General features: G+C 39.4%; 20 non-coding genes across 20 annotated transcripts; all 20 read left to right on the top strand.

The window, feature by feature from the left end:
• Positions 1-642: 642 nt before the first annotated feature.
• On the top strand, positions 643-716 carry trnat-agu. Its single transcript has one exon. It is a non-coding gene; the product is annotated as a tRNA-Thr (tRNA).
• A 1,002-nt stretch (positions 717-1,718) lies between these two features.
• trnat-agu lies at positions 1,719-1,792 on the top strand. The gene has a single exon. It is a non-coding gene; the product is annotated as a tRNA-Thr (tRNA).
• A 1,001-nt stretch (positions 1,793-2,793) lies between these two features.
• trnat-agu lies at positions 2,794-2,867 on the top strand. Its single transcript has one exon. It is a non-coding gene; the product is annotated as a tRNA-Thr (tRNA).
• A 1,002-nt stretch (positions 2,868-3,869) lies between these two features.
• trnat-agu lies at positions 3,870-3,943 on the top strand. The gene has a single exon. It is a non-coding gene; the product is annotated as a tRNA-Thr (tRNA).
• Positions 3,944-4,934: 991 nt separating this feature from the next.
• Positions 4,935-5,008, top strand: trnat-agu. The gene has a single exon. It is a non-coding gene; the product is annotated as a tRNA-Thr (tRNA).
• Positions 5,009-6,009: 1,001 nt separating this feature from the next.
• On the top strand, positions 6,010-6,083 carry trnat-agu. Its single transcript has one exon. It is a non-coding gene; the product is annotated as a tRNA-Thr (tRNA).
• A 1,002-nt stretch (positions 6,084-7,085) lies between these two features.
• Positions 7,086-7,159, top strand: trnat-agu. The gene has a single exon. It is a non-coding gene; the product is annotated as a tRNA-Thr (tRNA).
• Positions 7,160-8,161: 1,002 nt separating this feature from the next.
• Positions 8,162-8,235, top strand: trnat-agu. The gene has a single exon. It is a non-coding gene; the product is annotated as a tRNA-Thr (tRNA).
• Positions 8,236-9,234: 999 nt separating this feature from the next.
• Positions 9,235-9,308, top strand: trnat-agu. The gene has a single exon. It is a non-coding gene; the product is annotated as a tRNA-Thr (tRNA).
• A 1,002-nt stretch (positions 9,309-10,310) lies between these two features.
• Positions 10,311-10,384, top strand: trnat-agu. Its single transcript has one exon. It is a non-coding gene; the product is annotated as a tRNA-Thr (tRNA).
• Positions 10,385-11,374: 990 nt separating this feature from the next.
• trnat-agu lies at positions 11,375-11,448 on the top strand. The gene has a single exon. It is a non-coding gene; the product is annotated as a tRNA-Thr (tRNA).
• Positions 11,449-12,439: 991 nt separating this feature from the next.
• On the top strand, positions 12,440-12,513 carry trnat-agu. The gene has a single exon. It is a non-coding gene; the product is annotated as a tRNA-Thr (tRNA).
• A 992-nt stretch (positions 12,514-13,505) lies between these two features.
• trnat-agu lies at positions 13,506-13,579 on the top strand. The gene has a single exon. It is a non-coding gene; the product is annotated as a tRNA-Thr (tRNA).
• A 1,001-nt stretch (positions 13,580-14,580) lies between these two features.
• Positions 14,581-14,654, top strand: trnat-agu. Its single transcript has one exon. It is a non-coding gene; the product is annotated as a tRNA-Thr (tRNA).
• Positions 14,655-15,655: 1,001 nt separating this feature from the next.
• Positions 15,656-15,729, top strand: trnat-agu. Its single transcript has one exon. It is a non-coding gene; the product is annotated as a tRNA-Thr (tRNA).
• A 990-nt stretch (positions 15,730-16,719) lies between these two features.
• On the top strand, positions 16,720-16,793 carry trnat-agu. Its single transcript has one exon. It is a non-coding gene; the product is annotated as a tRNA-Thr (tRNA).
• A 990-nt stretch (positions 16,794-17,783) lies between these two features.
• On the top strand, positions 17,784-17,857 carry trnat-agu. Its single transcript has one exon. It is a non-coding gene; the product is annotated as a tRNA-Thr (tRNA).
• Positions 17,858-18,848: 991 nt separating this feature from the next.
• Positions 18,849-18,922, top strand: trnat-agu. Its single transcript has one exon. It is a non-coding gene; the product is annotated as a tRNA-Thr (tRNA).
• A 993-nt stretch (positions 18,923-19,915) lies between these two features.
• On the top strand, positions 19,916-19,989 carry trnat-agu. Its single transcript has one exon. It is a non-coding gene; the product is annotated as a tRNA-Thr (tRNA).
• A 997-nt stretch (positions 19,990-20,986) lies between these two features.
• trnat-agu lies at positions 20,987-21,060 on the top strand. Its single transcript has one exon. It is a non-coding gene; the product is annotated as a tRNA-Thr (tRNA).
• The last annotated feature ends 376 nt before the right edge of the window (positions 21,061-21,436 follow it).

The raw sequence follows: 21,436 nt of genomic DNA, 5'->3' as shown, positions 1-21,436 counted from the left end.
CCATTCACGGCAAAGAATTTCCATTTCAAAAGGGTTGTAATTTTGAATGAGTTGAAACTTACTGTGTGAGTTTAACTCTTCCATTTGACAAAGTCCCCATCTCATGGTAGGTTAATTACTTACATTAACTGATTCATCTGCTTTTTCTTAGGTTTTTACCATTTTTAATCTCGAGATCCAACTGAGAAATGTAGTTTCCCCAAAACAACCAAAATGATGAAGAAATCGTGTATGATTCTGAATGTTTACTCATATCTCGCGATATTCCCACTTTGGGTCCCAAACCATAGTTTAAGAATCCATGTCAGAGTATCTTGAGTTTATTCAGTTTGAGACCCAAATGAAAAATGTACTGTCTTCGGATGACCGAAATTAAGAAGAAATAGCTTGTGACTCAAAATGTTTACTGATATCGCGCTGCCCACCTCTCACATACTCGGGCCCACTTTGGGTCCCAAAACATAGCTTAAGAAATCCTGTTGCTAGACAATTGAAAGAGTTCATATCGATTCCAATATTAGTAAATAACATCTGTTTTGTGACGTGATTTTGCAAGACAGAGATATGGGTTAAATGAATGAGACATGTTTGAAATAAATACGTGTAGCGGTGTTCTGACCTGCAACATACTTGGCATCTACAGGCGCTGTGGCTTAGTTGGTTAAAGCGCCTGTCTAGTAAACAGGAGATCCTGAGTTCGAATCTCAGCAGAGCCTTTTCAAACATGTCATTGAACATATTGGTGGAGAGTGTTCTGCTTTTCTCAACCAATGAGTCTTGAGAATTTGGAGTGATGAGAGGAGAAAAGATGTGAGGAGGATGCAATTGAGATATTCCAATTTCACGGAAAAAGTGAACTTTTTCAAAGAATCACAACGTACCAACTGTCTCAAGTTCAGCTGGTTCTTCAGTTGATTCATTTCGAGCGCTAAATGAAGAGTTCAGCCAGCTTGTACAGGTCTCTGTCAGAGCATGAGTAGGCTTTACAAGCAATCTTTGGTAGCTCGCTGTGATCCTATAGTGTTTAGTACTCTGCGTTGTGGCCGCAGGAACCCCATTCTGAATCCCATTCACGGCAAAGAATTTCCATTTCAAAAGGGTTGTATTTTGAATGAGTTGAAACTTACTGTGTGTGTTAAGAAACTCAATAACTCTTCCATTTGACAAAGTCCCCATCTCATGGTAGGTTAATTACTTACATTAACTGATTCATCTGCTTTTTCTTAGGTTTTTACCATTTTTAATCTCGAGATCCAACTGAGAAATGTAGTTTCCCCAAAACAACCAAAATGATGAAGAAATCGTGTATGATTCTGAATGTTTACTCATATCTCGCGATATTCCCACTTTGGGTCCCAAACCATAGTTTAAGAATCCATGTCAGAGTATCTTGAGTTTATTCAGTTTGAGACCCAAATGAAAAATGTACTGTCTTCGGATGACCGAAATTAAGAAGAAATAGCTTGTGACTCAAAATGTTTACTGATATCGCGCTGCCCACCTCTCACATACTCGGGCCCACTTTGGGTCCCAAAACATAGCTTAAGAAATCCTGTTGCTAGACAATTGAAAGAGTTCATATCGATTCCAATATTAGTAAATAACATCTGTTTTGTGACGTGATTTTGCAAGACAGAGATATGGGTTAAATGAATGAGACATGTTTGAAATAAATACGTGTAGCGGTGTTCTGACCTGCAACATACTTGGCATCTACAGGCGCTGTGGCTTAGTTGGTTAAAGCGCCTGTCTAGTAAACAGGAGATCCTGAGTTCGAATCTCAGCAGAGCCTTTTCAAACATGTCATTGAACATATTGGTGGAGAGTGTTCTGCTTTTCTCAACCAATGAGTCTTGAGAATTTGGAGTGATGAGAGGAGAAAAGATGTGAGGAGGATGCAATTGAGATATTCCAATTTCACGGAAAAAGGAACTTTTTCAAAGAATCACAACGTACCAACTGTCTCAAGTTCAGCTGGTTCTTCAGTTGATTCATTTCGAGCGCTAAATGAAGAGTTCAGCCAGCTTGTACAGGTCTCTGTCAGAGCATGAGTAGGCTTTACAAGCAATCTTTGGTAGCTCGCTGTGATCCTATAGTGTTTAGTACTCTGCGTTGTGGCCGCAGGAACCCCATTCTGAATCCCATTCACGGCAAAGAATTTCCATTTCAAAAGGGTTGTATTTTGAATGAGTTGAAACTTACTGTGTGTGTTAAGAAACTCAATAACTCTTCCATTTGACAAAGTCCCCATCTCATGGTAGGTTAATTACTTACATTAACTGATTCATCTGCTTTTTCTTAGGTTTTTACCATTTTTAATCTCGAGATCCAACTGAGAAATGTAGTTTCCCCAAAACAACCAAAATGATGAAGAAATCGTGTATGATTCTGAATGTTTACTCATATCTCGCGATATTCCCACTTTGGGTCCCAAACCATAGTTTAAGAATCCATGTCAGAGTATCTTGAGTTTATTCAGTTTGAGACCCAAATGAAAAATGTACTGTCTTCGGATGACCGAAATTAAGAAGAAATAGCTTGTGACTCAAAATGTTTACTGATATCGCGCTGCCCACCTCTCACATACTCGGGCCCACTTTGGGTCCCAAAACATAGCTTAAGAAATCCTGTTGCTAGACAATTGAAAGAGTTCATATCGATTCCAATATTAGTAAATAACATCTGTTTTGTGACGTGATTTTGCAAGACAGAGATATGGGTTAAATGAATGAGACATGTTTGAAATAAATACGTGTAGCGGTGTTCTGACCTGCAACATACTTGGCATCTACAGGCGCTGTGGCTTAGTTGGTTAAAGCGCCTGTCTAGTAAACAGGAGATCCTGAGTTCGAATCTCAGCAGAGCCTTTTCAAACATGTCATTGAACATATTGGTGGAGAGTGTTCTGCTTTTCTCAACCAATGAGTCTTGAGAATTTGGAGTGATGAGAGGAGAAAAGATGTGAGGAGGATGCAATTGAGATATTCCAATTTCACGGAAAAAGTGAACTTTTTCAAAGAATCACAACGTACCAACTGTCTCAAGTTCAGCTGGTTCTTCAGTTGATTCATTTCGAGCGCTAAATGAAGAGTTCAGCCAGCTTGTACAGGTCTCTGTCAGAGCATGAGTAGGCTTTACAAGCAATCTTTGGTAGCTCGCTGTGATCCTATAGTGTTTAGTACTCTGCGTTGTGGCCGCAGGAACCCCATTCTGAATCCCATTCACGGCAAAGAATTTCCATTTCAAAAGGGTTGTATTTTGAATGAGTTGAAACTTACTGTGTGTGTTAAGAAACTCAATAACTCTTCCATTTGACAAAGTCCCCATCTCATGGTAGGTTAATTACTTACATTAACTGATTCATCTGCTTTTTCTTAGGTTTTTACCATTTTTAATCTCGAGATCCAACTGAGAAATGTAGTTTCCCCAAAACAACCAAAATGATGAAGAAATCGTGTATGATTCTGAATGTTTACTCATATCTCGCGATATTCCCACTTTGGGTCCCAAACCATAGTTTAAGAATCCATGTCAGAGTATCTTGAGTTTATTCAGTTTGAGACCCAAATGAAAAATGTACTGTCTTCGGATGACCGAAATTAAGAAGAAATAGCTTGTGACTCAAAATGTTTACTGATATCGCGCTGCCCACCTCTCACATACTCGGGCCCACTTTGGGTCCCAAAACATAGCTTAAGAAATCCTGTTGCTAGACAATTGAAAGAGTTCATATCGATTCCAATATTAGTAAATAACATCTGTTTTGTGACGTGATTTTGCAAGACAGAGATATGGGTTAAATGAATGAGACATGTTTGAAATAAATACGTGTAGCGGTGTTCTGACCTGCAACATACTTGGCATCTACAGGCGCTGTGGCTTAGTTGGTTAAAGCGCCTGTCTAGTAAACAGGAGATCCTGAGTTCGAATCTCAGCAGAGCCTTTTCAAACATGTCATTGAACATATTGGTGGAGAGTGTTCTGCTTTTCTCAACCAATGAGTCTTGAGAATTTGGAGTGATGAGAGGAGAAAAGATGTGAGGAGGATGAAATTGAGATATTCCAATTTCACGGAAAAAGGGAACTTTTTCAAAGAATTACAACGTACCAACTGTCTCAAGTTCAGCTGGTTCTTCAGTTGATTCATTTCGAGCGCTAAATGAAGAGTTCAGCCAGCTTGTACAGGTCTCTGTCAGAGCATGAGTAGGCTTTACAAGCAATCTTTGGTAGCTCGCTGTGATCCTATAGTGTTTAGTACTCTGCGTTGTGGCCGCAGGAACCCCATTCTGAATCCCATTCACGGCAAAGAATTTCCATTTCAAAAGGGTTGTATTTTGAATGAGTTGAAACTTACTGTGTGAGTTTAACTCTTCCATTTGACAAAGTCCCCATCTCATGGTAGGTTAATTACTTACATTAACTGATTCATCTGCTTTTTCTTAGGTTTTTACCATTTTTAATCTCGAGATCCAACTGAGAAATGTAGTTTCCCCAAAACAACCAAAATGATGAAGAAATCGTGTATGATTCTGAATGTTTACTCATATCTCGCGATATTCCCACTTTGGGTCCCAAACCATAGTTTAAGAATCCATGTCAGAGTATCTTGAGTTTATTCAGTTTGAGACCCAAATGAAAAATGTACTGTCTTCGGATGACCGAAATTAAGAAGAAATAGCTTGTGACTCAAAATGTTTACTGATATCGCGCTGCCCACCTCTCACATACTCGGGCCCACTTTGGGTCCCAAAACATAGCTTAAGAAATCCTGTTGCTAGACAATTGAAAGAGTTCATATCGATTCCAATATTAGTAAATAACATCTGTTTTGTGACGTGATTTTGCAAGACAGAGATATGGGTTAAATGAATGAGACATGTTTGAAATAAATACGTGTAGCGGTGTTCTGACCTGCAACATACTTGGCATCTACAGGCGCTGTGGCTTAGTTGGTTAAAGCGCCTGTCTAGTAAACAGGAGATCCTGAGTTCGAATCTCAGCAGAGCCTTTTCAAACATGTCATTGAACATATTGGTGGAGAGTGTTCTGCTTTTCAAACCAATGAGTCTTGAGAATTTGGAGTGATGAGAGGAGAAAAGATGTGAGGAGGATGCAATTGAGATATTCCAATTTCACGGAAAAAGTGAACTTTTTCAAAGAATCACAACGTACCAACTGTCTCAAGTTCAGCTGGTTCTTCAGTTGATTCATTTCGAGCGCTAAATGAAGAGTTCAGCCAGCTTGTACAGGTCTCTGTCAGAGCATGAGTAGGCTTTACAAGCAATCTTTGGTAGCTCGCTGTGATCCTATAGTGTTTAGTACTCTGCGTTGTGGCCGCAGGAACCCCATTCTGAATCCCATTCACGGCAAAGAATTTCCATTTCAAAAGGGTTGTATTTTGAATGAGTTGAAACTTACTGTGTGTGTTAAGAAACTCAATAACTCTTCCATTTGACAAAGTCCCCATCTCATGGTAGGTTAATTACTTACATTAACTGATTCATCTGCTTTTTCTTAGGTTTTTACCATTTTTAATCTCGAGATCCAACTGAGAAATGTAGTTTCCCCAAAACAACCAAAATGATGAAGAAATCGTGTATGATTCTGAATGTTTACTCATATCTCGCGATATTCCCACTTTGGGTCCCAAACCATAGTTTAAGAATCCATGTCAGAGTATCTTGAGTTTATTCAGTTTGAGACCCAAATGAAAAATGTACTGTCTTCGGATGACCGAAATTAAGAAGAAATAGCTTGTGACTCAAAATGTTTACTGATATCGCGCTGCCCACCTCTCACATACTCGGGCCCACTTTGGGTCCCAAAACATAGCTTAAGAAATCCTGTTGCTAGACAATTGAAAGAGTTCATATCGATTCCAATATTAGTAAATAACATCTGTTTTGTGACGTGATTTTGCAAGACAGAGATATGGGTTAAATGAATGAGACATGTTTGAAATAAATACGTGTAGCGGTGTTCTGACCTGCAACATACTTGGCATCTACAGGCGCTGTGGCTTAGTTGGTTAAAGCGCCTGTCTAGTAAACAGGAGATCCTGAGTTCGAATCTCAGCAGAGCCTTTTCAAACATGTCATTGAACATATTGGTGGAGAGTGTTCTGCTTTTCTCAACCAATGAGTCTTGAGAATTTGGAGTGATGAGAGGAGAAAAGATGTGAGGAGGATGCAATTGAGATATTCCAATTTCACGGAAAAAGTGAACTTTTTCAAAGAATCACAACGTACCAACTGTCTCAAGTTCAGCTGGTTCTTCAGTTGATTCATTTCGAGCGCTAAATGAAGAGTTCAGCCAGCTTGTACAGGTCTCTGTCAGAGCATGAGTAGGCTTTACAAGCAATCTTTGGTAGCTCGCTGTGATCCTATAGTGTTTAGTACTCTGCGTTGTGGCCGCAGGAACCCCATTCTGAATCCCATTCACGGCAAAGAATTTCCATTTCAAAAGGGTTGTATTTTGAATGAGTTGAAACTTACTGTGTGTGTTAAGAAACTCAATAACTCTTCCATTTGACAAAGTCCCCATCTCATGGTAGGTTAATTACTTACATTAACTGATTCATCTGCTTTTTCTTAGGTTTTTACCATTTTTAATCTCGAGATCCAACTGAGAAATGTAGTTTCCCCAAAACAACCAAAATGATGAAGAAATCGTGTATGATTCTGAATGTTTACTCATATCTCGCGATATTCCCACTTTGGGTCCCAAACCATAGTTTAAGAATCCATGTCAGAGTATCTTGAGTTTATTCAGTTTGAGACCCAAATGAAAAATGTACTGTCTTCGGATGACCGAAATTAAGAAGAAATAGCTTGTGACTCAAAATGTTTACTGATATCGCGCTGCCCACCTCTCACATACTCGGGCCCACTTTGGGTCCCAAAACATAGCTTAAGAAATCCTGTTGCTAGACAATTGAAAGAGTTCATATCGATTCCAATATTAGTAAATAACATCTGTTTTGTGACGTGATTTTGCAAGACAGAGATATGGGTTAAATGAATGAGACATGTTTGAAATAAATACGTGTAGCGGTGTTCTGACCTGCAACATACTTGGCATCTACAGGCGCTGTGGCTTAGTTGGTTAAAGCGCCTGTCTAGTAAACAGGAGATCCTGAGTTCGAATCTCAGCAGAGCCTTTTCAAACATGTCATTGAACATATTGGTGGAGAGTGTTCTGCTTTTCTCAACCAATGAGTCTTGAGAATTTGGAGTGATGAGAGGAGAAAAGATGTGAGGAGGATGCAATTGAGATATTCCAATTTCACGGAAAAAGTGAACTTTTTCAAAGAATCACAACGTACCAACTGTCTCAAGTTCAGCTGGTTCTTCAGTTGATTCATTTCGAGCGCTAAATGAAGAGTTCAGCCAGCTTGTACAGGTCTCTGTCAGAGCATGAGTAGGCTTTACAAGCAATCTTTGGTAGCTCGCTGTGATCCTATAGTGTTTAGTACTCTGCGTTGTGGCCGCAGGAACCCCATTCTGAATCCCATTCACGGCAAAGAATTTCCATTTCAAAAGGGTTGTATTTTGAATGAGTTGAAACTTACTGTGTGTGTTAAGAAACTCAATAACTCTTCCATTTGACAAAGTCCCCATCTCATGGTAGGTTAATTACTTACATTAACTGATTCATCTGCTTTTTCTTAGGTTTTTACCATTTTTAATCTCGAGATCCAACTGAGAAATGTAGTTTCCCCAAAACAACCAAAATGATGAAGAAATCGTGTATGATTCTGAATGTTTACTCATATCTCGCGATATTCCCACTTTGGGTCCCAAACCATAGTTTAAGAATCCATGTCAGAGTATCTTGAGTTTATTCAGTTTGAGACCCAAATGAAAAATGTACTGTCTTCGGATGACCGAAATTAAGAAGAAATAGCTTGTGACTCAAAATGTTTACTGATATCGCGCTGCCCACCTCTCACATACTCGGGCCCACTTTGGGTCCCAAAACATAGCTTAAGAAATCCTGTTGCTAGACAATTGAAAGAGTTCATATCGATTCCAATATTAGTAAATAACATCTGTTTTGTGACGTGATTTTGCAAGACAGAGATATGGGTTAAATGAATGAGACATGTTTGAAATAAATACGTGTAGCGGTGTTCTGACCTGCAACATACTTGGCATCTACAGGCGCTGTGGCTTAGTTGGTTAAAGCGCCTGTCTAGTAAACAGGAGATCCTGAGTTCGAATCTCAGCAGAGCCTTTTCAAACATGTCATTGAACATATTGGTGGAGAGTGTTCTGCTTTTCTCAACCAATGAGTCTTGAGAATTTGGAGTGATGAGAGGAGAAAAGATGTGAGGAGGATGCAATTGAGATATTCCAATTTCACGGAAAAAGTGAACTTTTTCAAAGAATCACAACGTACCAACTGTCTCAAGTTCAGCTGGTTCTTCAGTTGATTCATTTCGAGCGCTAAATGAAGAGTTCAGCCAGCTTGTACAGGTCTCTGTCAGAGCATGAGTAGGCTTTACAAGCAATCTTTGGTAGCTCGCTGTGATCCTATAGTGTTTAGTACTCTGCGTTGTGGCCGCAGGAACCCCATTCTGAATCCCATTCACGGCAAAGAATTTCCATTTCAAAAGGGTTGTATTTTGAATGAGTTGAAACTTACTGTGTGTGTTAAGAAACTTAACTCTTCCATTTGACAAAGTCCCCATCTCATGGTAGGTTAATTACTTACATTAACTGATTCATCTGCTTTTTCTTAGGTTTTTACCATTTTTAATCTCGAGATCCAACTGAGAAATGTAGTTTCCCCAAAACAACCAAAATGATGAAGAAATCGTGTATGATTCTGAATGTTTACTCATATCTCGCGATATTCCCACTTTGGGTCCCAAACCATAGTTTAAGAATCCATGTCAGAGTATCTTGAGTTTATTCAGTTTGAGACCCAAATGAAAAATGTACTGTCTTCGGATGACCGAAATTAAGAAGAAATAGCTTGTGACTCAAAATGTTTACTGATATCGCGCTGCCCACCTCTCACATACTCGGGCCCACTTTGGGTCCCAAAACATAGCTTAAGAAATCCTGTTGCTAGACAATTGAAAGAGTTCATATCGATTCCAATATTAGTAAATAACATCTGTTTTGTGACGTGATTTTGCAAGACAGAGATATGGGTTAAATGAATGAGACATGTTTGAAATAAATACGTGTAGCGGTGTTCTGACCTGCAACATACTTGGCATCTACAGGCGCTGTGGCTTAGTTGGTTAAAGCGCCTGTCTAGTAAACAGGAGATCCTGAGTTCGAATCTCAGCAGAGCCTTTTCAAACATGTCATTGAACATATTGGTGGAGAGTGTTCTGCTTTTCTCAACCAATGAGTCTTGAGAATTTGGAGTGATGAGAGGAGAAAAGATGTGAGGAGGATGCAATTGAGATATTCCAATTTCACGGAAAAAGTGAACTTTTTCAAAGAATCACAACGTACCAACTGTCTCAAGTTCAGCTGGTTCTTCAGTTGATTCATTTCGAGCGCTAAATGAAGAGTTCAGCCAGCTTGTACAGGTCTCTGTCAGAGCATGAGTAGGCTTTACAAGCAATCTTTGGTAGCTCGCTGTGATCCTATAGTGTTTAGTACTCTGCGTTGTGGCCGCAGGAACCCCATTCTGAATCCCATTCACGGCAAAGAATTTCCATTTCAAAAGGGTTGTATTTTGAATGAGTTGAAACTTACTGTGTGTGTTAAGAAACTCAATAACTCTTCCATTTGACAAAGTCCCCATCTCATGGTAGGTTAATTACTTACATTAACTGATTCATCTGCTTTTTCTTAGGTTTTTACCATTTTTAATCTCGAGATCCAACTGAGAAATGTAGTTTCCCCAAAACAACCAAAATGATGAAGAAATCGTGTATGATTCTGAATGTTTACTCATATCTCGCGATATTCCCACTTTGGGTCCCAAACCATAGTTTAAGAATCCATGTCAGAGTATCTTGAGTTTATTCAGTTTGAGACCCAAATGAAAAATGTACTGTCTTCGGATGACCGAAATTAAGAAGAAATAGCTTGTGACTCAAAATGTTTACTGATATCGCGCTGCCCACCTCTCACATACTCGGGCCCACTTTGGGTCCCAAAACATAGCTTAAGAAATCCTGTTGCTAGACAATTGAAAGAGTTCATATCGATTCCAATATTAGTAAATAACATCTGTTTTGTGACGTGATTTTGCAAGACAGAGATATGGGTTAAATGAATGAGACATGTTTGAAATAAATACGTGTAGCGGTGTTCTGACCTGCAACATACTTGGCATCTACAGGCGCTGTGGCTTAGTTGGTTAAAGCGCCTGTCTAGTAAACAGGAGATCCTGAGTTCGAATCTCAGCAGAGCCTTTTCAAACATGTCATTGAACATATTGGTGGAGAGTGTTCTGCTTTTCTCAACCAATGAGTCTTGAGAATTTGGAGTGATGAGAGGAGAAAAGATGTGAGGAGGATGCAATTGAGATATTCCAATTTCACGGAAAAAGGAACTTTTTCAAAGAATCACAACGTACCAACTGTCTCAAGTTCAGCTGGTTCTTCAGTTGATTCATTTCGAGCGCTAAATGAAGAGTTCAGCCAGCTTGTACAGGTCTCTGTCAGAGCATGAGTAGGCTTTACAAGCAATCTTTGGTAGCTCGCTGTGATCCTATAGTGTTTAGTACTCTGCGTTGTGGCCGCAGGAACCCCATTCTGAATCCCATTCACGGCAAAGAATTTCCATTTCAAAAGGGTTGTATTTTGAATGAGTTGAAACTTACTGTGTGAGTTTAACTCTTCCATTTGACAAAGTCCCCATCTCATGGTAGGTTAATTACTTACATTAACTGATTCATCTGCTTTTTCTTAGGTTTTTACCATTTTTAATCTCGAGATCCAACTGAGAAATGTAGTTTCCCCAAAACAACCAAAATGATGAAGAAATCGTGTATGATTCTGAATGTTTACTCATATCTCGCGATATTCCCACTTTGGGTCCCAAACCATAGTTTAAGAATCCATGTCAGAGTATCTTGAGTTTATTCAGTTTGAGACCCAAATGAAAAATGTACTGTCTTCGGATGACCGAAATTAAGAAGAAATAGCTTGTGACTCAAAATGTTTACTGATATCGCGCTGCCCACCTCTCACATACTCGGGCCCACTTTGGGTCCCAAAACATAGCTTAAGAAATCCTGTTGCTAGACAATTGAAAGAGTTCATATCGATTCCAATATTAGTAAATAACATCTGTTTTGTGACGTGATTTTGCAAGACAGAGATATGGGTTAAATGAATGAGACATGTTTGAAATAAATACGTGTAGCGGTGTTCTGACCTGCAACATACTTGGCATCTACAGGCGCTGTGGCTTAGTTGGTTAAAGCGCCTGTCTAGTAAACAGGAGATCCTGAGTTCGAATCTCAGCAGAGCCTTTTCAAACATGTCATTGAACATATTGGTGGAGAGTGTTCTGCTTTTCTCAACCAATGAGTCTTGAGAATTTGGAGTGATGAGAGGAGAAAAGATGTGAGGAGGATGAAATTGAGATATTCCAATTTCACGGAAAAAGGGAACTTTTTCAAAGAATTACAACGTACCAACTGTCTCAAGTTCAGCTGGTTCTTCAGTTGATTCATTTCGAGCGCTAAATGAAGAGTTCAGCCAGCTTGTACAGGTCTCTGTCAGAGCATGAGTAGGCTTTACAAGCAATCTTTGGTAGCTCGCTGTGATCCTATAGTGTTTAGTACTCTGCGTTGTGGCCGCAGGAACCCCATTCTGAATCCCATTCACGGCAAAGAATTTCCATTTCAAAAGGGTTGTATTTTGAATGAGTTGAAACTTACTGTGTGAGTTTAACTCTTCCATTTGACAAAGTCCCCATCTCATGGTAGGTTAATTACTTACATTAACTGATTCATCTGCTTTTTCTTAGGTTTTTACCATTTTTAATCTCGAGATCCAACTGAGAAATGTAGTTTCCCCAAAACAACCAAAATGATGAAGAAATCGTGTATGATTCTGAATGTTTACTCATATCTCGCGATATTCCCACTTTGGGTCCCAAACCATGGTTTAAGAATCCATGTCAGAGTATCTTGAGTTTATTCAGTTTGAGACCCAAATGAAAAATGTACTGTCTTCGGATGACCGAAATTAAGAAGAAATAGCTTGTGACTCAAAATGTTTACTGATATCGCGCTGCCCACCTCTCACATACTCGGGCCCACTTTGGGTCCCAAAACAGAGCTTAAGAAATCCTGTTGCTAGACAATTGAAAGAGTTCATATCAATTCCAATATTAGTAAATAACATCTGTTTTGTGACGTGATTTTGCAAGACAGAGATATGGGTTAAATGAATGAGACATGTTTGAAATAAATACGTGTAGCGGTGTTCTGACCTGCAACATACTTGGCATCTACAGGCGCTGTGGCTTAGTTGGTTAAAGCGCCTGTCTAGTAAACAGGAGATCCTGAGTTTGAATCTCAGCAGAGCCTTTTCAAACATGTCATTGAACATATTGGTGGAGAGTGTTCTGCTTTTCTCAACCAATGAGTCTTGAGAATTTGGAGTGATGAGAGGAGAAAAGATGTGAGGAGGATGCAATTGAGATATTCCAATTTCACGGAAAAAGGGAACTTTTTCAAAGAATCACAACGTACCAACTGTCTCAAGTTCAGCTGGTTCTTCAGTTGATTCATTTCGATCGCTAAATGAAGAGTTCAGCCAGCTTGTACAGGTCTCTGTCAGAGCATGAGTAGGCTTTACAAGCAATCTTTGGTAGCTCGCTGTGATCCTATAGTGTTTAGTACTCTGCGTTGTGGCCGCAGGAACCCCGTTCTCAATCCGTGTCACGGCAAAGAATTTCCATTTCAAAAGGGTTGTAATTTTGAATGAGTTGAAACTTACTGTGTGAGTTTAACTCTTCCATTTGACAAAGTCCCCATCTCATGGTAGGTTAATTACTTACATTAACTGATTCATCTGCTTTTTCTTAGGTTTTTACCATTTTTAATCTCGAGATCCAACTGAGAAATGTAGTTTCCCCAAAACAACCAAAATGATGAAGAAATCGTGTATGATTCTGAATGTTTACTCATATCTCGCGATATTCCCACTTTGGGTCCCAAACCATAGTTTAAGAATCCATGTCAGAGTATCTTGAGTTTATTCAGTTTGAGACCCAAATGAAAAATGTACTGTCTTCGGATGACCGAAATTAAGAAGAAATAGCTTGTGACTCAAAATGTTTACTGATATCGCGCTGCCCACCTCTCACATACTCGGGCCCACTTTGGGTCCCAAAACATAGCTTAAGAAATCCTGTTGCTAGACAATTGAAAGAGTTCATATCGATTCCAATATTAGTAAATAACATCTGTTTTGTGACGTGATTTTGCAAGACAGAGATATGGGTTAAATGAATGAGACATGTTTGAAATAAATACGTGTAGCGGTGTTCTGACCTGCAACATACTTGGCATCTACAGGCGCTGTGGCTTAGTTGGTTAAAGCGCCTGTCTAGTAAACAGGAGATCCTGAGTTCGAATCTCAGCAGAGCCTTTTCAAACATGTCATTGAACATATTGGTGGAGAGTGTTCTGCTTTTCTCAACCAATGAGTCTTGAGAATTTGGAGTGATGAGAGGAGAAAAGATGTGAGGAGGATGCAATTGAGATATTCCAATTTCACGGAAAAAGGAACTTTTTCAAAGAATTACAACGTACCAACTATCTCAAGTTCAGCTGGTTCTTCAGTTGATTCATTTCGAGCGCTAAATGAAGAGTTCAGCCAGCTTGTACAGGTCTCTGTCAGAGCATGAGTAGGCTTTACAAGCAATCTTTGGTAGCTCGCTGTGATCCTATAGTGTTTAGTACTCTGCGTTGTGGCCGCAGGAACCCCATTCTCAATCCGTTCACGGCAAAGAATTTCCATTTCAAAAGGGTTGTAATTTTGAATGAGTTGAAACTTACTGTGTGAGTTAAGAAACTCAATAACTCTTCCATTTGACAAAGTCCCCATCTCATGGTAGGTTAATTACTTACATTAACTGATTCATCTGCTTTTTCTTAGGTTTTTACCATTTTTAATCTCGAGATCCAACTGAGAAATGTAGTTTCCCCAAAACAACCAAAATGATGAAGAAATCGTGTATGATTCTGAATGTTTACTCATATCTCGCGATATTCCCACTTTGGGTCCCAAACCATAGTTTAAGAATCCATGTCAGAGTATCTTGAGTTTATTCAGTTTGAGACCCAAATGAAAAATGTACTGTCTTCGGATGACCGAAATTAAGAAGAAATAGCTTGTGACTCAAAATGTTTACTGATATCGCGCTGCCCACCTCTCACATACTCGGGCCCACTTTGGGTCCCAAAACATAGCTTAAGAAATCCTGTTGCTAGACAATTGAAAGAGTTCATATCGATTCCAATATTAGTAAATAACATCTGTTTTGTGACGTGATTTTGCAAGACAGAGATATGGGTTAAATGAATGAGACATGTTTGAAATAAATACGTGTAGCGGTGTTCTGACCTGCAACATACTTGGCATCTACAGGCGCTGTGGCTTAGTTGGTTAAAGCGCCTGTCTAGTAAACAGGAGATCCTGAGTTCGAATCTCAGCAGAGCCTTTTCAAACATGTCATTGAACATATTGGTGGAGAGTGTTCTGCTTTTCTCAACCAATGAGTCTTGAGAATTTGGAGTGATGAGAGGAGAAAAGATGTGAGGAGGATGCAATTGAGATATTCCAATTTCACGGAAAAAGGAACTTTTTCAAAGAATCACAACGTACCAACTGTCTCAAGTTCAGCTGGTTCTTCAGTTGATTCATTTCGAGCGCTAAATGAAGAGTTCAGCCAGCTTGTACAGGTCTCTGTCAGAGCATGAGTAGGCTTTACAAGCAATCTTTGGTAGCTCGCTGTGATCCTATAGTGTTTAGTACTCTGCGTTGTGGCCGCAGGAACCCCATTCTGAATCCCATTCACGGCAAAGAATTTCCATTTCAAAAGGGTTGTATTTTGAATGAGTTGAAACTTACTGTGTGAGTTAAGAAACTCAATAACTCTTCCATTTGACAAAGTCCCCATCTCATGGTAGGTTAATTACTTACATTAACTGATTCATCTGCTTTTTCTTAGGTTTTTACCATTTTTAATCCCGAGATCCAACTGAGAAATGTAGTTTCCCCAAAACAACCAAAATGATGAAGAAATCGTGTATGATTCTGAATGTTTACTCATATCTCGCGATATTCCCACTTTGGGTCCCAAACCATAGTTTAAGAATCCATGTCAGAGTATCTTGAGTTTATTCAGTTTGAGACCCAAATGAAAAATGTACTGTCTTCGGATGACCGAAATTAAGAAGAAATAGCTTGTGACTCAAAATGTTTACTGATATCGCGCTGCCCACCTCTCACATACTCGGGCCCACTTTGGGTCCCAAAACATAGCTTAAGAAATCCTGTTGCTAGACAATTGAAGGAGTTCATATCGATTCCAATATTAGTAAATAACATCTGTTTTGTGACGTGATTTTGCAAGACAGAGATATGGGTTAAATGAATGAGACATGTTTGAAATAAATACGTGTAGCGGTGTTCTGACCTGCAACATACTTGGCATCTACAGGCGCTGTGGCTTAGTTGGTTAAAGCGCCTGTCTAGTAAACAGGAGATCCTGAGTTCGAATCTCAGCAGAGCCTTTTCAAACATGTCATTGAACATATTGGTGGAGAGTGTTCTGCTTTTCTCAACCAATGAGTCTTGAGAATTTGGAGTGATGAGAGGAGAAAAGATGTGAGGAGGATGAAATTGAGATATTCCAATTTCACGGAAAAAGGGAACTTTTTCAAAGAATTACAACGTACCAACTGTCTCAAGTTCAGCTGGTTCTTCAGTTGATTCATTTCAAGCGCTAAATGAAGAGTTCAGCCAGCTTGTACAGGTCTCTGTCAGAGCATGAGTAGGCTTTACAAGCAATCTTTGGTAGCTCGCTGTGATCCTATAGTGTTTAGTACTCTGCGTTGTGGCCGCAGGAACCCCATTCTGAATCCCGTTCACGGCAAAGAATTTCCATTTCAAAAGGGTTGTATTTTGAATGAGTTGAAACTTACTGTGTGAGTTTAACTCTTCCATTTGACAAAGTCCCCATCTCATGGTAGGTTAATTACTTACATTAACTGATTCATCTGCTTTTTCTTAGGTTTTTACCATTTTTAATCCCGAGATCCAACTGAGAAATGTAGTTTCCCCAAAACAACCAAAATGATGAAGAAATCGTGTATGATTCTGAATGTTTACTCATATCTCGCGATATTCCCACTTTGGGTCCCAAACCATAGTTTAAGAATCCATGTCAGAGTATCTTGAGTTTATTCAGTTTGAGACCCAAATGAAAAATGTACTGTCTTCGGATGACCGAAATTAAGAAGAAATAGCTTGTGACTCAAAATGTTTACTGATATCGCGCTGCCCACCTCTCACATACTCGGGCCCACTTTGGGTCCCAAAACATAGCTTAAGAAATCCTGTTGCTAGACAATTGAAGAGTTCATATCGATTCCAATATTAGTAAATAACATCTGTTTTGTGACGTGATTTTGCAAGACAGAGATATGGGTTAAATGAATGAGACATGTTTGAAATAAATACGTGTAGCGGTGTTCTGACCTGCAACATACTTGGCATCTACAGGCGCTGTGGCTTAGTTGGTTAAAGCGCCTGTCTAGTAAACAGGAGATCCTGAGTTCGAATCTCAGCAGAGCCTTTTCAAACATGTCATTGAACATATTGGTGGAGAGTGTTCTGCTTTTCTCAACCAATGAGTCTTGAGAATTTGGAGTGATGAGAGGAGAAAAGATGTGAGGAGGATGAAATTGAGATATTCCAATTTCACGGAAAAAGGGAACTTTTTCAAAGAATTACAACGTACCAACTGTCTCAAGTTCAGCTGGTTCTTCAGTTGATTCATTTCAAGCGCTAAATGAAGAGTTCAGCCAGCTTGTACAGGTCTCTGTCAGAGCATGAGTAGGCTTTACAAGCAATCTTTGGTAGCTCGCTGTGATCCTATAGTGTTTAGTACTCTGCGTTGTGGCCGCAGGAACCCCATTCTCAATCCGTTCACGGCAAAGAATTTCCATTTCAAAAGGGTTGTATTTTGAATGAGTTGAAACTTACTGTGTGAGTTTAACTCTTCCATTTGACAAAGTCCCCATCTCATGGTAGGTTAATTACTTACATTAACTGATTCATCTGCTTTTTCTTAGGTTTTTACCATTTTTAATCTCGAGATCCAACTGAGAAATGTAGTTTCCCCAAAACAACCAAAATGATGAAGAAATCGTGTATGATTCTGAATGTTTACTCATATCTCGCGATATTCCCACTTTGGGTCCCAAACCATAGTTTAAGAATCCATGTCAGAGTATCTTGAGTTTATTCAGTTTGAGACCCAAATGAAAAATGTACTGTCTTCGGATGACCGAAATTAAGAAGAAATAGCTTGTGACTCAAAATGTTTACTGATATCGCGCTGCCCACCTCTCACATACTCGGGCCCACTTTGGGTCCCAAAACATAGCTTAAGAAATCCTGTTGCTAGACAATTGAAGGAGTTCATATCGATTCCAATATTAGTAAATAACATCTGTTTTGTGACGTGATTTTGCAAGACAGAGATATGGGTTAAATGAATGAGACATGTTTGAAATAAATACGTGTAGCGATGTTCTGACCTGCAACATACTTGGCATCTACAGGCGCTGTGGCTTAGTTGGTTAAAGCGCCTGTCTAGTAAACAGGAGATCCTGAGTTTGAATCTCAGCAGAGCCTTTTCAAACATGTCATTGAACATATTGGTGGAGAGTGTTCTGCTTTTCTCAACCAATGAGTCTTGAGAATTTGGAGTGATGAGAGGAGAAAAGATGTGAGGAGGATGAAATTGAGATATTCCAATTTCACGGAAAAAGGGAACTTTTTCAAAGAATTACAACGTACCAACTGTCTCAAGTTCAGCTGGTTCTTCAGTTGATTCATTTCGAGCGCTAAATGAAGAGTTCAGCCAGCTTGTACAGGTCTCTGTCAGAGCATGAGTAGGCTTTACAAGCAATCTTTGGTAGCTCGCTGTGATCCTATAGTGTTTAGTACTCTGCGTTGTGGCCGCAGGAACCCCATTCTGAATCCCGTTCACGGCAAAGAATTTCCATTTCAAAAGGGTTGTATTTTGAATGAGTTGAAACTTACTGTGTGAGTTTAACTCTTCCATTTGACAAAGTCCCCATCTCATGGTAGGTTAATTACTTACATTAACTGATTCATCTGCTTTTTCTTAGGTTTTTACCATTTTTAATCTCGAGATCCAACTGAGAAATGTAGTTTCCCCAAAACAACCAAAATGATGAAGAAATCGTGTATGATTCTGAATGTTTACTCATATCTCGCGATATTCCCACTTTGGGTCCCAAACCATAGTTTAAGAATCCATGTCAGAGTATCTTGAGTTTATTCAGTTTGAGACCCAAATGAAAAATGTACTGTCTTCGGATGACCGAAATTAAGAAGAAATAGCTTGTGACTCAAAATGTTTACTGATATCGCGCTGCCCACCTCTCACATACTCGGGCCCACTTTGGGTCCCAAAACATAGCTTAAGAAATCCTGTTGCTAGACAATTGAAGGAGTTCATATCGATTCCAATATTAGTAAATAACATCTGTTTTGTGACGTGATTTTGCAAGACAGAGATATGGGTTAAATGAATGAGACATGTTTGAAATAAATACGTGTAGCGGTGTTCTGACCTGCAACATACTTGGCATCTACAGGCGCTGTGGCTTAGTTGGTTAAAGCGCCTGTCTAGTAAACAGGAGATCCTGAGTTCGAATCTCAGCAGAGCCTTTTCAAACATGTCATTGAACATATTGGTGGAGAGAGTGTTCTGCTTTTCTCAACCAATGAGTCTTGAGAATTTGGAGTGATGAGAGGAGAAAAGATGTGAGGAGGATGAAATTGAGATATTCCAATTTCACGGAAAAAGGGAACTTTTTCAAAGAATTACAACGTACCAACTGTCTCAAGTTCAGCTGGTTCTTCAGTTGATTCATTTCGAGCGCTAAATGAAGAGTTCAGCCAGCTTGTACAGGTCTCTGTCAGAGCATGAGTAGGCTTTACAAGCAATCTTTGGTAGCTCGCTGTGATCCTATAGTGTTTAGTACTCTGCGTTGTGGCCGCAGGAACCCCATTCTGAATCCCATTCACGGCAAAGAATTTCCATTTCAAAAGGGTTGTATTTTGAATGAGTTGAAACTTACTGTGTGAGTTTAACTCTTCCATTTGACAAAGTCCCCATCTCATGGTAGGTTAATTACTTACATTAACTGATTCATCTGCTTTTTCTTAGGTTTTTACCATTTTTAATCTCGAGATCCAACTGAGAAATGTAGTTTCCCCAAAACAACCAAAATGATGAAGAAATCGTGTATGATTCTGAATGTTTACTCATATCTCGCGATATTCCCACTTTGGGTCCCAAACCATAGTTTAAGAATCCATGTCAGAGTATCTTGAGTTTATTCAGTTTGAGACCCAAATGAAAAATGTACTGTCTTCGGATGACCGAAATTAAGAAGAAATAGCTTGTGACTCAAAATGTTTACTGATATCGCGCTGCCCACCTCTCACATACTCGGGCCCACTTTGGGTCCCAAAACATAGCTTAAGAAATCCTGTTGCTAGACAATTGAAAGAGTTCATATCGATTCCAATATTAGTAAATAACATCTGTTTTGTGACGTGATTTTGCAAGACAGAGATATGGGTTAAATGAATGAGACATGTTTGAAATAAATACGTGTAGCGGTGTTCTGACCTGCAACATACTTGGCATCTACAGGCGCTGTGGCTTAGTTGGTTAAAGCGCCTGTCTAGTAAACAGGAGATCCTGAGTTCGAATCTCAGCAGAGCCTTTTCAAACATGTCATTGAACATATTGGTGGAGAGTGTTCTGCTTTTCTCAACCAATGAGTCTTGAGAATTTGGAGTGATGAGAGGAGAAAAGATGTGAGGAGGATGCAATTGAGATATTCCAATTTCACGGAAAAAGGAACTTTTCAAAGAATCACAACGTACCAACTGTCTCAAGTTCAGCTGGTTCTTCAGTTGATTCATTTCGAGCGCTAAATGAAGAGTTCAGCCAGCTTGTACAGGTCTCTGTCAGAGCATGAGTAGGCTTTACAAGCAATCTTTGGTAGCTCGCTGTGATCCTATAGTGTTTAGTACTCTGCGTTGTGGCCGCAGGAACCCCATTCTGAATCCCATTCACGGCAAAGAATTTCCATTTCAAAAGGGTTGTATTTTGAATGAGTTGAAACTTACTGTGTGTGTTAAGAAACTTAACTCTTCCATTTGACAAAGTCCCCATCTCATGGTAGGTTAATTACTTACATTAACTGATTCATCTGCTTTTTCTTAGGTTTTTACCATTTTTAATCTCGAGATCCAACTGAGAAATGTAGTTTCCCCAAAACAACCAAAATGATGAAGAAATCGTGTATGATTCTGAATGTTTACTCATATCTCGCGATATTCCCACTTTGGGTCCCAAACCATAGTTTAAGAATCCATGTCAGAGTATCTTGAGTTTATTCAGTTTGAGACCCAAATGAAAAATGTACTGTCTTCGGATGACCGAAATTAAGAAGAAATAGCTTGTGACTCAAAATGTTTACTGATATCGCGCTGCCCACCTCTCACATACTCGGGCCCACTTTGGGTCCCAAAACATAGCTTAAGAAATCCTGTTGCTAGACAATTGAAAGAGTTCATATCGATTCCAATATTAGTAAATAACATCTGTTTTGTGACGTGATTTTGCAAGACAGAGATATGGGTTAAATGAATGAGACATGTTTGAAATAAATACGTGTAGCGGTGTTCTGACCTGCAACATACTTGGCATCTACAGGCGCTGTGGCTTAGTTGGTTAAAGCGCCTGTCTAGTAAACAGGAGATCCTGAGTTTGAATCTCAGCAGAGCCTTTTCAAACTTGTCATTGAACATATTGGTGGAGAGTGTTCTGCTTTTCTCAACCAATGAGTCTTGAGAATTTGGAGTGATGAGAGGAGAAAAGATGTGAGGAGGATGAAATTGAGATATTCCAATTTCACGGAAAAAGGGAACTTTTTCAAAGAATTACAACGTACCAACTGTCTCAAGTTCAGCTGGTTCTTCAGTTGATTCATTTCAAGCGCTAAATGAAGAGTTCAGCCAGCTTGTACAGGTCTCTGTCAGAGCATGAGTAGGCTTTACAAGCAATCTTTGGTAGCTCGCTGTGATCCTATAGTGTTTAGTACTCTGCGTTGTGGCCGCAGGAACCCCATTCTGAATCCCATTCACGGCAAAGAATTTCCATTT

This window comes from Oncorhynchus gorbuscha, linkage group LG10 (genome assembly GCF_021184085.1).
Source record: "Oncorhynchus gorbuscha isolate QuinsamMale2020 ecotype Even-year linkage group LG10, OgorEven_v1.0, whole genome shotgun sequence".
Taxonomy (NCBI): Eukaryota; Metazoa; Chordata; class Actinopteri; order Salmoniformes; family Salmonidae; genus Oncorhynchus; species Oncorhynchus gorbuscha.
This window is presented reverse-complemented; position numbering and strand designations above follow the sequence as displayed.